Raw genomic sequence first — 17,064 nt, forward strand, 5'->3', positions numbered from 1 at the left:
ATTTTTGGTATGATAATGTGGCTCAACCCTTCAAAATACCGAAAATCGGGAGGAACCGTTGTATGAGAGCTATATCAAAACGTGAACCGAATGCCAAACTTCTTAGGATAATTGAAGCTTCTGTACCCAATTAAAAAGGTCCATATTAAATATTGAGAGCTGTATCTGGAATTCAACAGATACGGACCTGGTTAAATACTTTATAGGATCTCCGACGAAAATTTCGATGTGTTACAAACGGAATGACAAAGTTAATTATACCCTCCAGTATAATAATAATTATAATTGTTCAACAAACATCCCAGACGGGACAGGGGAGACTTCTCTCATATCAATGAGTGCACCCCGATTCATATTAGTTCAATGATATGGGATCTACTGTTTATCGCCGAGTCCGAACGGCGTGTCTTACGACACCACTTTATAGAGAAGTTTTAGATGGCTGAAATACTCAGGAAATGTCGCCAACATTACTGAGGGGTATTTTGCCACCGTTGAAAATTTTGATGTTGACTAGCCGGGGAATCGAACCCACGGCCTTCTGCGTGCAAGGCGGGTGTGCATACCATTGCACCGCGGTGGCACCCTCCAGTATGGTATAAAAATATATACCGTTTTGTTGTTTTTTACTGAATTTTGTTTTTTCCTTAAAAAATAATAAAAAGTGCCCTTTCAATGAAAAAAGTACCCTTTTAGTACTGTTTGAAATTTTTAATTTTCCATCCCTGGTATCAGTATTTCGTAAAGCGTTGTTTTTATTTGACGAGATGTCGCTTTATTTTTAAACTGCTTACTTAAGCCAAAGTAGAATCTGATGGCCAATACCATTCTTCTTATTTCACAACTGATGTTGTTTGTTGTGCTTATGACGGTGCAAAGGTAGACGAAGTCTTTAACTGTGTACCTCAAAATTATATGAACCAACCTTCACAGTTGGTCCGAGTTATATTGACGCTTTGCGTATCGACACCATCAATTTTGACTTTTCGCCGTTTACCGCCCGATCAACATTAGCTGATTCTCCTTCGATCTTCTTAAAGGTATCAGTTACGTCTTTTATTGATCGGCCCATGTTGTATATATCGTCAGCATAAGCAAGTTACATGTGACTATTGGTGTAAATTGTGCAATTTCCTTTAACATCTGCATCTCGTATAACCATTTCCAGCAGAATGTTGAATAAGTGACAAGGAAGGCTTTCTCCATGTCTGAAACATCTTTTGGTACTAAACTTTTCGGATAGGTTCTTTCCTTTTTTTAGAACTGAGGACCGAGTATCAGTTAATGTCATTTTATAAAACCGAATGATCTTTGTGGGGATACCAAATTTAGACATGGCTTGGAATACATTTGAATGTAGGGTGCTATCGAAGGCTTCTTTATAATCGACAAAAAGGTGGTAGGTGTCGATCTGCATCTTTGGGGCCTTCTCCAGGATTTGCAGCACGGTAAATATCTGGTCAGTGGTGGATTTGCCAAGTCTAAAGCCGTATTGGTATGGCCCAATTTTATCGTTGACCATAGGCTTTAGTCGTTCGCACAATATCTCTGACATATCTTATAAGCAATAGGGAGAACGCTTATGCCCTTGTAGTTAGAGCACACCGTCATATCTCCCTACTTGTGGACAGGACACAGGGTGCTCAGGTTCCAATCATCGAGTACGCGTTCTTTCTGCCAGATGGTGCTAACTAGCTGATTTGAACAACTCGGTTGGTGTTCCATCGCTCCTGCTGCCTTATTATTCCACAGACGGTTTATTGCTGTCTTTACCTCATCTGGGCCGAGCGGTATACATTCGACACCATCTTCTGGGATTGGATTTGTGGTATCTTCGTCGTCTTCCCTAGTATTGGATACCAACAGTTAGGAAAAATGTTCTATCCATATCCTGAGTACACTATCTGTATCAGTTACCAAATTACCAAATTTCGGATCGTTTTGAAATTACTTTCAGTAGGTTGTCTTTGCAGCTCCTTTCACAACGGTACAATTTTTTTCTTGCGCAAGTCCATACTTCCATAGATATTGGCCAAAAGCTCGAAGAAATCCTGACGGCACCAACCAAAATGGCAAATCCCCAGGGAGTTTCTGATTGGTGCAGACTGTGCACATCGTATTATTTTATCCAGTCATGTATCAGGATGGAATATGGACTATATAGGTCCACTCCTTCTGGTTTCTCCCACACAAAATTCGGAAGTAGTGAAGTTTAAGAGCTCCTCTCGCATCGTTTTAATTCTTTTTTCAGTAGGTAGTTCTAGCGGCCTCATTTAGAAAGTCAGTACTTGTTGAGATAATGGCCCACATTACGGTACCTACTTAAAGCAAAGTCATGATACAAAATCAATTTATTTTATATACGCCATAATTATTGTGTTTGGTTTGGTTTTGGTTTTCGGTCAGTAGCTGAGGGTATATCAAGCTTTTTGTAGAAAATTAACTTATGTTGAAACTGAGGTATGGGGTATTGTAACTCGCGATCAGTTTTACTATACCATAACTTTTGACCGCATTTCGGTAAAATAAACAGTTTTAGACCGATTCACCGAGGGGTTTCTTAAAATAATAATTTGAGCGGAAGCTGTGGTCGTACTAATGTAAAAAAATCGGAAAAAATCGTTGAATTAAACGAGTTTCATTATGTTATTTTCCAATTAGTGGTTTTACAACACAATGTAGAGCTTAATGCTCAAAGGAGAAGTTAAAGAGTGCACTTCAGAGTTGAAGTTTCTAATGTATGATTTTTTAATATATCCACTGTATCTACCTCAAACGGATTCTGACATTTTGAAACCTGAAAAATGGGGTTTTTTGAATTTTTGCTCTAATCGGGACGCGCAGCTGGATTTCCCTAAAAGCTTATTATTTGATTGTAGTACTCGCGATTTCGCATTTTTTAATGTATAACATGAGGGTGTAGCCCTCACAGGATCACAGTAAACTGCGCCCAAACACGAAATTTTTGTGCGTAAATTTTTCTCAAAAACCTATTTTTTTGGTTTAAAATGTACAAACGTCATTCGATTCCCGTGGAAACCCGCGTAAATTTAGTTTTTTTACGTTCTGAATCTAACAAGCCACGACGCGTAAAAATCCACCCACTAGATCGGCGGATATGATTCGCTGTGTTGGAAAATCGGATGCGCATCATGTCATTTTCATAATTACGCGGTTTATGTGCATCTCAAATGTTGTAATATTCAATATAACATTATTTTAACGTTATGCCACAATGGGAATTCCTTGTGATTTAATATAAGGTTCTAATAATATTATCCAATAGGAAAACTATAAGCGAACAATTTGTTACAACGGAATATCATCATTATTGCGTGAAATTTTCACGAAAATGCCGAAGAACTCAAACATTTTTTCTCCAACTTTTCCTATAAAACCATAAAAAAAGTAAAATTACAATAATATGATTTTAATTTTTTCGTAATATTTTCTTCGTATTTTTGCAAATAACATGAATAATAATAACTATAGCTCCAACCTTCACAACTTAGGTTTCATTTTATTCCTCAAAATGTCTGGATGCTGTTATAATTTTTTTTTTATATATTTTTCGTAAGTATGAGCTCTATTGTTTCTAAAATATGTTTGTAAAAACGTGAAATTATTTAACAAATTTGATTTTTCGCGAATCCATTGAGACTTAGCGATTATTTTTTGCATCATCGCAAAGGTTACGAATTCAGTTAACGATAATATGATATAACAGCTAACTATATTAAGCCGCGATTTTTTATAATTTTTTCTAATTATCATAATTAAAACGGTCATATCTTTTGCGCGCAATGATCAAAGTTAGTAACGAAAACAGATTTGGAATGCAGATTTTTTTCTTAATCTATGTACCAAAAATCATTGATGTAGTATCAACATTTTTTTTTTAATTTTTTTGAAATGGAAAAGACAATTTTAGACATTTTTCCTGATATCTCCGTCAGCACAGCTTTCAGATACTTTCTTACTTGTTATAGTACTCATTGGTAGTCGTAACTACTTACAAAACCCCCTACTGACACATTATTTTAACAGAGGCATGTCGCACTGAATTATTAGTTATTCTATGACCACTAGAATAATTAGTTATTCTGTGGCCACTAAAAGTTGTAAAATAAGCTAAAAAATATTTTTTTTAGAACAGTTGACAGGTAGAATTTGTTTTCAAACTTCAACACACTTAAAATTTTTATTTTATACTAGCAGACCCCGGTCCGCGTTGCTGGCCCGTCGTGATGAGTTTTAATGACAACTTTTTATGGACTTTATGCTTTACAATTAAAAAATTGGTATTTTCAACCTCACTTCTTCGGTCCGTTTTAATTTTTTTTTTAAATGTATCTACAGATCTTGTCTGCAACTTTCTATTCTCATACGGACGTTATACAAAAAGTTTGAACTTAACGCTTTTTTACTTCTTCATTGTTAACGGGATACTTTTCTCTTTATCAGCAATTAAACATCCGTTCATAAGTATGAATTTCCAAAACCACCGCTATGTCGTGACCCTTTCCACCAACTGTGACCCAAATTTCCAAATTTCTTTCATCTCTCAGGATACTGATTCTTACAAGATACACATTTAAATAAATTTCCACTTAAATATATACCAACTTACTAATCTGATAATTAGACATCGGATTTTTGCATGTTTTTTATTTCTCATCCGATTGGACTCAAATTTCGGATCTAGGCGTTTTGAGGGTCAATTTTTCGATATTTGGGGTCATATCAAAAATATGCAAAAAATATGCAAAATATATGCAAAAAATATGCAAAAAATATGCAAAATATGCAAAATATGCAAAAAATATGCAAAATATGCAAAAAATATGCAAAATATGCAAAAAATATGCAGAATATGCAAAAAATATGCAAACAGTTTTTGGTCGAAAATCGTCAAAAAAGTCGTAAAATTTACAATTAAAGTTGGAAAAAATCGTCAAAAAACTTTAAAGTGTCCTAAATTAAGACTGTTGGCCATTTAACGTCGATTTTTTAGCAGATTATTGTGTTATTGATACCTCTTACGACGGTGTGGTGTAGGGTATATGGTATTGTAATACTATTTTTATTGTTAAACTATGCAAAAATATAAAATTTGATAAAATATCAATCATTTTATGTAAATTTAATATTTTCTTTGTCTTAGTTTGTAGCTTTAGGCTGGTTTTAACTCAAAGGGAAGAAATCGATGTCGGATTTTTTTAGGGCGGGTGTGCCGCCTAAACTGTTTACTTAGATTATATTTTAGATAGATTTAAGATTTAGATTGTCAATTGAGCACCATTGGAATAAGTTAACACGTGCTACTGGAGCCTCGAAGTTATGAAAATCTCGTCTCTCTCGGCGACCCATATCTGTGGAACAGTTAAAGCTATTTGCCCGTATTATGCATTAAATTAAAGGCCATTCTGTTTATTTTATATTCAAAAAAATGCGTAAGTATTACTGAATTCGAGATAGAAAGCCAGTGTCCCGATTAACCTGACTACGTACGCCTTAGGTTGAAAATGGAGCCTATCTGGGTATAGTCGACTACTTGGAGAACGCATTGTTTTAGTTGTTCTTACTTTGTAATTAATTGGTTATAATCTGTGGTGAGCTCGACTCGGAGTTAATGTGACTTTTTTATGAATTTCGAACAGTTGTTCTTTTGTAAGTTTGGGTCGAATATTTCCGGAGAAGTTTCCATCTTCGCTTTGTTAAGATTTTTGTTGCCATTTGACTCTACGTTTTTATTATTTATTTTATTTAAATATATTTATTATAATTATAAATTATAATAAAGAAAAATTACAAAAAGCACTAGCAATAAAAGCTATCGGCTAAACTCTTTACGGTGTTTTGCACTGTCGGATCAAACAATGCCAAGCCAACAAGTTCAGGACTAAGATACCACATGTGATTTATCATTTTTAATTTCCTTTTTCTGTCTATGTTTTCGTATTTCAATAGATTTTCAATGAGGTCTAGGTCTTCTTTTGATGCTAAACGCTTCGTAAAATCTGAAGAACCATCTGTCCCGAAAATAATCAAGCGCAGCTTCAACAAAAACTCCTAACCATGAAATTGTCATTGCTCCTGGACCCCTGTAAGGTGTGCTATAGCAACGTTAGTCGTATCATTTTATCTACAGTAGAAGCTCTCGGAGACGACCCCAACAAATATAAGATCTTTAGAAGCTTTATCCGTTTATTCCGGAGAATAAACAGTGAAAAATACTCGCAACAAGTTCAAGGAAGGGTTAAGATACCCCAAAACAAGGCTATTTGCGTGCACTGGCATGGAAAACTATTACCAGGTATTCCCAAAACAGAGCAGAAAGAGCGGGTTGCTGTTCTGGTATCATCTGGTATGGGGGTAAAGAACAACTCCTGGGCGTTCCTGAAACTGACGGTAGCCTAAGGGAGAAACAAGACTTATCAGTGTACGAATGCCTAGAATAATGTGGTCTTACCAGCTTGAGCAGATGTTAGGTCGAAAGCTTCTGTACCTGCGTACAGACTTATTAGAAGTGTTGTTGAGAGGGATTTTTGACTGCAAGTTTGGCAGCACATCCGGACATCAACCAAATATATTCACGCGATTTCTATAAGAATAGTCTGCGATTAAAAATCCAAGTTCGATGTAGGCGAGAATGTTTTAAAACTACTTCCCAGCTGACTTCCCACGAACAAGAGGTCGTTGAAGCACTTTGTGTTTCCATCTTTCGAGCCTGGTTAACCGCGCCCAGAACATTTTTTATTTTGTTAATTTTGTATTAAACGACAACAACTGAATGTTATAAATAAGAGTATGGGTTATTGATTGTACAAAACGTATAATGAAAAAGATAACGTTTATATAGATATAATATAGGATGGGTTGGGTAAACATAATCAATAGGTTGAAAAGGATTAGAGACAATAGATTGAGTTTAATACAAACAAGTAAAAAGTCGTTAAGTTCGGCGCAGCCGAACTTTTTATACCCTCCACCATAAAATAGTCTTAATTAAAATGGAATAATTAGCGTCCTTTTACAATTTTAGGTGGAACAACTTTTCGACAATGGATAGAATCCTACTACCTCCCACTATAGCTTAAATTACACCGTGAACACAAATGTTGGGGCAGAGATAATTCATTTTGGAGATGAAAGCCCTTGGTGTGTGTATATTAAAAACCCCGAAGGACAGATGCGCCGTGAGTCGAACTTCAGCGTTATGGCGTGTTGAAGTTTTTGCAAGAGACCCTGTAAGCCATCATGAATTAGCATTATATATATGTTTGTTGCTTTTTATAGAGCACTTAAGCAACAGTGAACAAAGATATAACGCTAATTCCTGATGGCCCACAGGGTCTCTAACAAAAATTTTATCACGCCATAACGCGGAAGTTCGACTCACGGAGGATCTGTCCTTCGGGGTTCATAATATACTCACCAAGGACTTTCTTCTCCAAGAGGAATTTTCCGTGCCCCAGACTTTCATCTCCATTTTGTTGCACAGTGTTATCTAATCTAAAAAAATGTGTTCAGCGAGGTGAAAGGTACCACATACGGGGATATATCAAAGAGTCAACCTATCTTTAAATTTTTTGGTGGAAAAGTTTTATAGCTGCAGGGAACTTCAAGAGTAAAATAGAGGGTAGTTTCATCAAAACAATGTAGACTCTCAAAAATGGACCCATGTTGACGAATTTTAGTGAAGAAATTTCGTGACCACGGAAATTCCCGAAAATCGGGAGCTACAGTTATATGGGGGGATATACCAAAACATGGACCTATATTGACGATTATTTTTGAATAGACAAAATTGTAGCTAAAATTCTCAAAATACCGATCATTACAGCTAGTTCGGTTAAAATTTGCAGCTAAAATACTCAAAATACCGAAAATCGGGAGATACCGTTATATGGGGGCTATACCAAAACATGGACCTATGTTGACGATGTTTGGTGGGGATATTTAATGACCACTGAGAATCTCAAATGGCAAATTACAGCTAGTTCGGTTAAAAATTGTAACTAAAATGCTCAAAATACCGAAAATCGGGAGGTTCCGTTATATGGGGGCTATACCAAAACCGAAAATTGGGAGGTACCGTTTTATGGGGGCTATACCAAAACATGGACCTATGTTGACGATGTTTCATTGGAGATATTTTATGGCCACTCAAAACTTCAAATGTCAAATTACAGCTATTTCGGTTAAAAACTGTAGCTTAAATTCTCAAAATACCGAAAATTGGGAGGTACCGTTATATGGGGGCTATACCAAAACATGGACCTATGTTGACGATGTTTGGTGGGGATGTTTAATGACCACTGTGAATCTCAAATGTCAAATTACAGCTGGTTCGGTTAAAAATTGTAACTAAAATGCTCAAAATACCGAAAATGGGGATGTACCGTTATATGGGGGCTATACCAAAACATGGACCTATGTAGACGATGTTCGGTGGGGATGTTTAATGAACACTGAGAATCTCAAATGGCAAATTACAGCTAGTTCGGTTAAAAATTGTGGCTAAAATTCTCAAAATACCGAATATCGGGAGGTACCGTTATATGGGGACTATACCAAAACATGGACCTATGCCCATATCCTTTGGGATATAAGTTTGTTGATCACTAGGAACACTAAGTGCCAAATTATAGCTAATTCGGTCTGCAAATGTGTCGAAGAACGTCAAAATACCTCAAATCCGGAGGTACCGTTATATGGGGGCTATACCAAAGAGTGGACCGATATAGCCCATCTTCGAACTTGACCTGCCTATGGAGAAAAGACCCTCGGGTGCAAAATTTCAGCACTCTATCTCAATTATTGCGGACGCTAGAGTGATTACAACAGACGGACAGACAGACGGACATGGCTAGATCGTCTTAGAATTTTATCCTGATCAAGAATATATATACTTTATAGGGTCGCAAATGATTAGTTCGATGTGTTACAAACGGAATGACAAACTTAATATACCCTCCATACTATGGTGGAGGGTATAAAAATAGTGGTAACGAAATTCAGAAATATTTTTTGGTCCAAAATAAGACCTAAACCGCATTGAAGATTTATTGAAATACGAAACAAATATCAGATAAAGGAAATAACAAAATGATAAATCATCGGTGGTATCTTAGTCCTGAACTTGTTTGCCTGGCATTGTTTGATCAAAAATAGTTCAAACCACCGTAAAGAGCCAAATGCAAAAAATATCTTAACAAAGCATGTAGAAGAAGATGGAAAAAACCAAAGTAACAAAAGAACAACTGCCGAAATTCCCAGAAAAAGTCTAGCAGACGTAATTACAGGGAATACTTACTTGTTGTTTAAGAGATTAAGCATTAACTCCGAATTTCTTGAAAAAGATCCTGCAACTTGACCACAAAACATCAATTAGCAGGAAGGGTAAAGGATGGTAAACAACTTGAAAGTTGTGAACGACATAGCAGAGCAAGGAGTCGAGTTCATCACCAAGTAGTCATCTTTACCCAAATGGCTCCAAAATCACATTATTTCAGTCCCTTAAATAAATTTAAATATGAACAAAATGTAAAAGACATTTGTTTTTATTAAAAATGTACAATGTTTTATTTATAAAAGCACTTAAACTAGAAAATAATTTTTTCAAAACGATTGCCGTTTAATATTGCCAAAATTTTTAATTCAAATGCAAGCGTTTTATTTGAGAGATTTCATCATTAAAAATTATTTTCTAGTTTTAAGTGCATTTATAAATAAAACACTAAAACCTATTTTTTAACTATTTTTTATTTTTTACTTTTCAGCATTTAATTTTGTTGACCACTGAGAACCTCATAACAAAATTATAGTCAATTTAGGCCGAAAATGTAGATAAAAACTTTAAAAAACCTGAAATCGTGAGTCCAACATTTTTGGTGAGGAAGTTTCTGTACCATTGGGAACCCCAAATGCCAAGTTATAGCCAATTCGGCCTAAAAATTAAAACAGAATTCTTAAAATACTTTAAATCGGGTGGTACCGCTATATGGGGGCTCTATGAAAAAAATGGACCCATATTGGTTTTGGTTTCATATTTATGTATTGTCATCCAAGTCTGAAAAGTGGGCAAAGTTTTAGTTCGATTGGTCAACTACAACTGTGTGGAAAATAAGTTACTAGATTTGAAATAAACAGACACAAAAGCGAGTTAAATTAAACACTGTAAAAAGGGTTTTTTTCACAATAGACTCCATTTTCACCCTAAGGCGTTTTCGGGACATTGACTTTATTATCTTGAATTCAGTATTACTTACGTATTTTGTTGTTCGGCAAGAAATATTAAGAATAGTATGGCATTTAATTTAATGCTTAACACGGGCAAATAGTTTTAATCGTTTCATAGATATGGGTAGCTGAAGTCGTCAAATAGCCAAAAAGTCGAGATTTTCATAACTACGAGGACCCAGTGGCATGTGTTAACATATTCCAATTGTGCTCAAACTTTATCAATCTTAAAATCTAACAAAACTAAATTCTTTAGGGGAGTGCCGCATAAAAAATCCGACATCGATGTTTTCCCTTTGAATTAAAACCAGACTAATGCAACAAATTAAGACAAAGAAAATATTGAATTTTAAATAAAATATTTGACAATTTATCAAATTTTATATTTTTTAATAGGTTAATAATAAAAAATGGTATTACAATATACATATAACCATATTTTTATATTCATACTGTGGTAACGGGTCTCAATAGCATAATAATCTGCTAAAAAAGCGACATTAAACGGCCAACAATTTTAATTTAGGACACTTTGATGATTTTTCCCAAATTTAATTGTCAATTTTACGACATTTATGACGATTTTCGGCCAAAAACTGTTTGCATATTTTGCATATTCTGCATATTTTTTTTGCATATTTTGCATATTTTTTGCATATTTTGCATATTTTTTGCATATTTTGCATATTTTTTTTTTGCATATTTTGCATATTTTTTGCATATTTTGCATATTTTTTGCATATTTTGTGCATATGCAAAAATGCAAAATAAATACAAAATATGACCCTGCCATTGAATTTAGCTTTCTTTGAAACGAATTTTGGTCCAATCAGAATCTTCGTATCTCTATTATTAAAAAATATGCAAATATGCAAAATCCTATGTCTACTGATAATATATAATAATCCCATGAAAATTATATTTGAAATAAGTACGTATGAATCGGTGAAATTTGTTCTATTTTGCACACAGATAATAAGACAAGTTGTGTTTATGTTTATTGAAAATGATAATGCTACATCCTAAACAAATTTAAGAAAATGCCACTTTAACACAATGGCTTCATTGACCAATGTGTGAACTTTGACCAAACACGAACACACACACACTCGCAAACTAACGTTTTTCTTTTCTGACTTTAGCTGCAATCAAGAAAAGAAAAATTTAATCAATAAAATTTGACCCCGAAATAATTCGTAAATCTTCTGGCCTTGACATTCGGAGAGGGGAAAAGAAAATGAAATTTATTTGGATGTTTGTGCTTCTTTAAATGTCCCAGGCTTTCCTTCCTTCCTTTGTCAGTCCGACCGCCCGTCCGATCGTCTGTCCTCATGTCTGTTTACACATCCGTTGTAGTACTCCGTTGTATTTGTTTAGCAGTTTAACATTGCACCAGAATTTATGAGCCAGTTTTTGTATTTGTTTTGCCAAAAATAATTATCAGTCTATTGGATGAAAGTGTTCTTTCTGGTGCCATTTTGTGTGCATTGACACTTTTTTTCGTTTGTACACAAAATATTGGTCCAATGCCAAAAGTAAAAGTATGGACAGAATAAGGGAGATATTTGGCAAGGAAGGAAGAGCGAAAAGATTCCATAAGAAAATATAATGTCATTGTTAAGTAAACCAAGACATTTTTGTGCTATGTAATCACGTCTATTTGCTAGGTTTTATTTGTCAACTTTTTTAAATTGTTAGCAATTCATATGCACATGTATGTGTGCTGATTCGATCCTTGCCTTATTTGCAACGGGTTTAATTTTAAGTTTCAAGTATGGAATCATGGTAATAGGAGACTTCAAGGCATAACTATCTTCAACTTGGCATAGGAACAACAATGGTTCTCCCTACTCTGAATGGAATTAATGAAAATGAAAAAGATCAAAAACACTTTAAAATTCCACGCTAACTGATATTTATGTTGTATCAGATAAAGTATCAAAAACGAAAAAAATCACTGAGTTTGTGATTTGTGTATTACGTTAAGCTAACACTTTCAAAATTAATATAAATTAGTTCAAATTGTTATTCTTAATTAATGCTAATTGGTATATTTAAGAAACTATAATCAACCAAATCTATATATATAAAAAAGGATGATGTTAGTTACTACGCTTATAACTAAAGAACGGCTGAACAGATTTTGACAATTTGCACCAATTCGGAATCGTCTCATGGCAGAAAAGGATAAAACCTAAAAAAACCGCGAAAATCTGCGAAAAATTTGCAAAAATATTTTTTGAAAAAAGTCAAATTTTCTACACATTTTCATCGGGCTATTGCGTTTGGAGTATACCCTGACACATTTTTAACAAGATTTTGGCGAAAGTTTTACATGCACCAACAGCGAATGACATTTTTGTGTTTCTATTATGTCAATTTTTGAAAGTTCTGGAGATATTTTTATTTACAATCTATTTGAATTAATTAATTAAAAAAAATTTGCTTTCTGCTGTATCCAAACTGTTCTTTATGCAAATTAACAGCAAAATTAAAAGTGAATTTAGTCCAAAAGGATATTAGTGGTTTCAGCGGTGTAAACATTATTTAATCGATTTCGAAAAGCAAAGAGATTTCTCTGCTCATTGTTTTGACGTGAAATAGTTTCAAACCGTAGGTAATGGAAATTAGGCAGAATCTCATATGTTTGTAAAATGAATATCTTAGCAGAACGCAGAGCGGGAAAGCCAAGACTCCATTAGAATGAGTAAGTTATCAACGATATCGAAAAGCGTAATATTTAAAATTGGAAGAAACAGAAGGGGTTGGAATTCTATTCTTATGGCGGATTATGCAAGATGTGTTGTATCGGACCACAAATAAGTAACCACGAAGATTTTTATTCACATAAATATTTAACTATAATTTACTTATGTCGTTAACATTCCGGTCGTAATCACAATGCCGGGAGTCAGAACTTAAACGTTCAAATCTACACCAAAGCTTTGGAAGAAAGGCTCAAAATGTCTGTTTGAATGGAGCTTTATTACGTTTACCCAACTGACTACTTACTGCTCACACTCTTATCTTTGAATTCTGCCAGTTTATTGGGCCAACTACTGGATTATACAGCTTCAGTGGACAATTTAATTATGACAATTGCCTATGCCAATAAAAAAGTAGTCATAACATTCCCTATCATAGACATAAGTTTGACTTTAAATTCTCATGTTTCATTATACAAAATCTTTGATTCTAAACGGCACATGGGTGACATACGTCCAAAATAGAAATGATCGTAGAAGTTGCTTCATCTAAAATAGCGACCACCCATCTTGAATATTACCAATTCACTCACACATGTTCGATATGAAATTAAACCATTGAAAATTTCAGCGTTTATTCATTTCGATATTGCAAATGGATACATTAAGTTTCCGAAAATATTCATAATTTAATCTCAACGAAAAGGGACCCACCCCTTTTATGAAATCCCGGACCCAATAGGTACCCATATTAGCAACAATTGCTTGAGTTTGCTTTAAGCGGATAAATAAACTCTATCGAACGGTGATATTAATTTGCATCAGCTGTTCAACTAATTTTAACAAATTTATATCGTACATGCAAAAAATAGCAAGACTGTCCGTATAAATATGAGTTTCCGAATATAGAAAATTGCCTAACCACATCTAATATGTCTGATGCGATAAACATAACCAGTTACCAAAACGATCGTCTCTTAGAGGTTGATGTGTGATACACATCTCTTAGCTAGATACCATATTTTTTTAATTAAATCTATTTAGTTCATATGGCTCAATTAAGTACATTAATTAAAATCTGATGAATAATAACTTCGCACAATTGGGCAAAAATTAAATACAAGTTCAATTTTCTATTTACTTGGAAAATATCTCTAACTACATCAAAGATTATAAATCGTCTTTCAACCCAGCGTCACCAATTGCATGTAGAATTCACAAAGTCAGGAAGAAATTTAAACGAATAATGAAGGTGGTCACCACAAAACGATCGGACTTATCTTTTCAAGTCGGACTAACTTTTCTGAAAAAGTTCCAAACTGAGCACTTGAATCACGGCATTACCTGCATATCTTTCGATTATAAAATATCTTTGATTCTAACTTTCTAATCGATTCATCAAAAATGTTTAATGGAAAAATCCAAGATAGCGACTACGATTATTGATAAGATTCACTAATCGCTCATACCGCGTTAAAATTCAGTTAATTATTATATTATAGCATTGAAAACGCTAAAATTTTTCACAATTTTATCTCAACGAAAAAGGATCCCATCTTCCGAACCTTTCTGAAAACCATCGATTGTGAAACGAACATGGCCGTGATGATATAGCTTTGATTCAACATTTTTAATTTACATCTGGAAATGCATTATTTACTCAAAAAATGTATCTTAACCTTAATTTACTTTAGGCACCTTCCCTAGCGGTAATTGTCAGTTTACAGGAGAGAGTCGAGGCAAACGTACTCTTAATACCCTTTCTCCCCGACAGACTGACAATTCACACAAGTAAAATTACTCAATATAAATATTCTAAATCGCCCTAAATTGTTCAAAGCAAAAAATTATTTGCACTTGGTCTCGAATACTCTGCAACTTGATAGCAATAATTGTATTACATGTCTGAACAAAAGTCATCAAGTTCAATACAGACATTCAAAACAGACTGCGAGACGAAGTTCGCCGGGTCTTCTAGTATGCTATAATTTGTCAATTTGTTTAAACAGATTAATGCCAATTATGCTTAAAAAGTCTCTTAATCTGGTTGCTATGGGAATATTCTTCCATTTCGTAATTAATTTAAAAATATTTCAGTTTTTCATTTCCAAGCCATTTGTAGTTGGCTTTTGTTTATTTTCAACAAAGGTCACGACTCTGATTGACATTTGAAGACAACAATACTCAACTGAAATATTGTAATAAAACTTACAAACAAAGTCCCAATTTACATTAGGCGAGTTTACTTGCGGCAATTTTCAGTTTGTTGGAAAGAGAGGGGAGGCATATGGTAACCCTTTGCCTCTCAGCCCCCTCTCTCACCTACAAACTGACAATTGCCGCAAGTAAACTCGCCTAATGTAAATTGGGACAAAGACTGAAATTTATGTTTAGAATCTAAACTTTCAAAATAAATGAATTTTATTCAAGGCACATTTATATAAGGTAGATGCATGAATTATAACAACTAACAAAATTACTAAAACAACAATGTGTTATTGAAAATTTAATGTCAAAGAAAATATTGAATAAAATGGGTTGTTCTAAAAATTTTCTCAGGAAAAACATAAATACATTTTGAAAATCCCCTAAAATAGAACAAATTTAAATCAAAATGTAAATATAAAGCATTCAGAACTGTCGTAGGTCATTTTTATTACACGTTTACGATAAAAAGAAGTAGTTTATGGTAGTAAATTTCGAAGTTTCAAATTTCATGAGTAGACCCATGGTTTAATTAGAAAGGTTAGCTAAAGCTATCTGTCATTTTAAATTTTTTCTTTCGAGTGTTCCTAAAACTTCAAAATTATATACACAATCTGTGTATGTGTGTGTGCTGTTTGAAAAATATGCCAAACAATTTTAAAAACAATCGAATTCAATGATTTTTAAAATTGTTTTTAGAACATTTGTATGGAAGAAATTCTTCCGCTTTGCATTGAAACAATAATTTTATCATATCCACAATTTGATTATGTGGAGAAACTTTGACACTTAATTCATTTTTCGTGTTTTGTATAACATGCCGAAAAAATGTATTATAAACAAACCCACTTGTTGCTTTTGTGTTTACTAATTTTGAAGTTTTAGGAATTTAGGAAAAACAAGGGTTCTATAGATTGTTTTCATTTAAATCTACCTCTTTACTTATACCATGAGTAGACCCTACTACATTTTCAAAACCAAATTTACAAAAAAAAACTTGTTGTTTTTAAAATTTGAAAACAACAAATCTGTGATTAAGCTGGCTTACTTTACAAATAAGAAACAAAAAAAGTAAAAATACAGCTGATTGTCACTCATACCTTCTATAAATTTGCCTTGATTATATTCCATAATAATCGTATTTTAAACAAACCTTTAATTGGAATAAAAATATGGATGTAATGGTGCTTCTTGAATATCCAAAGAATATCCAAAGGCGTAGGTTAAATAGTAACCCACACTATCAAGAATATTTCAACGTCAATATATCAATATCCCAGCAAAATGTTCGATGACAAATCATGAGTTGAATCATGGGTGCAAGTGAATTGGCATGTCATCTTTTTGTCATTTTCACTCATGAAGTTTATATGAACGTGACCCCCAAAAGATGACGTTCTTTTTTTGGATCCTAAGCATGTCATTTTAACCAATGCATTGACATGTCATTTTCACCAATGCTTTGACATGCCATTTTAACCAATGCATTGACATGTCATTTTTATTAATGCTTTGATGTAACATATTTTAAAGGTTCCAAGCCCATTTATTAACCTATTTGTGTGTATTTTGGCAGTCTGTTCTTCGTAGGTAGAAAACCGCATTGCGAAATATTAGTATCGTATTTTCTCGTTTTGCTATAGCCACAATATGAGGGATCGCCCATTTGAGATATATAAATGGTGTTAGGAAATTATTGCCAACCGAGTTTGGTTTACTTGAAAATTTGTATTCATTGAATAGAAAATGTTGTAATGAAACAATTCAGAGCATAAATCCTTGCTTTGGCCCTAACCGCCCCTCCCCACAAGCATACACATACATTAATAAATGAATACATTAATAAAAAAATAAATTTTTGAGATTTTTTTTATTTTTAGTATAGTGCCATTTATAGAACATACATTTT

This window comes from Musca autumnalis, unplaced genomic scaffold (assembly GCF_047663935.1).
Source record: "Musca autumnalis isolate F117 unplaced genomic scaffold, ASM4766393v1 scaffold_1, whole genome shotgun sequence".
In the NCBI taxonomy this organism is placed as follows: Eukaryota; Metazoa; Arthropoda; class Insecta; order Diptera; family Muscidae; genus Musca; species Musca autumnalis.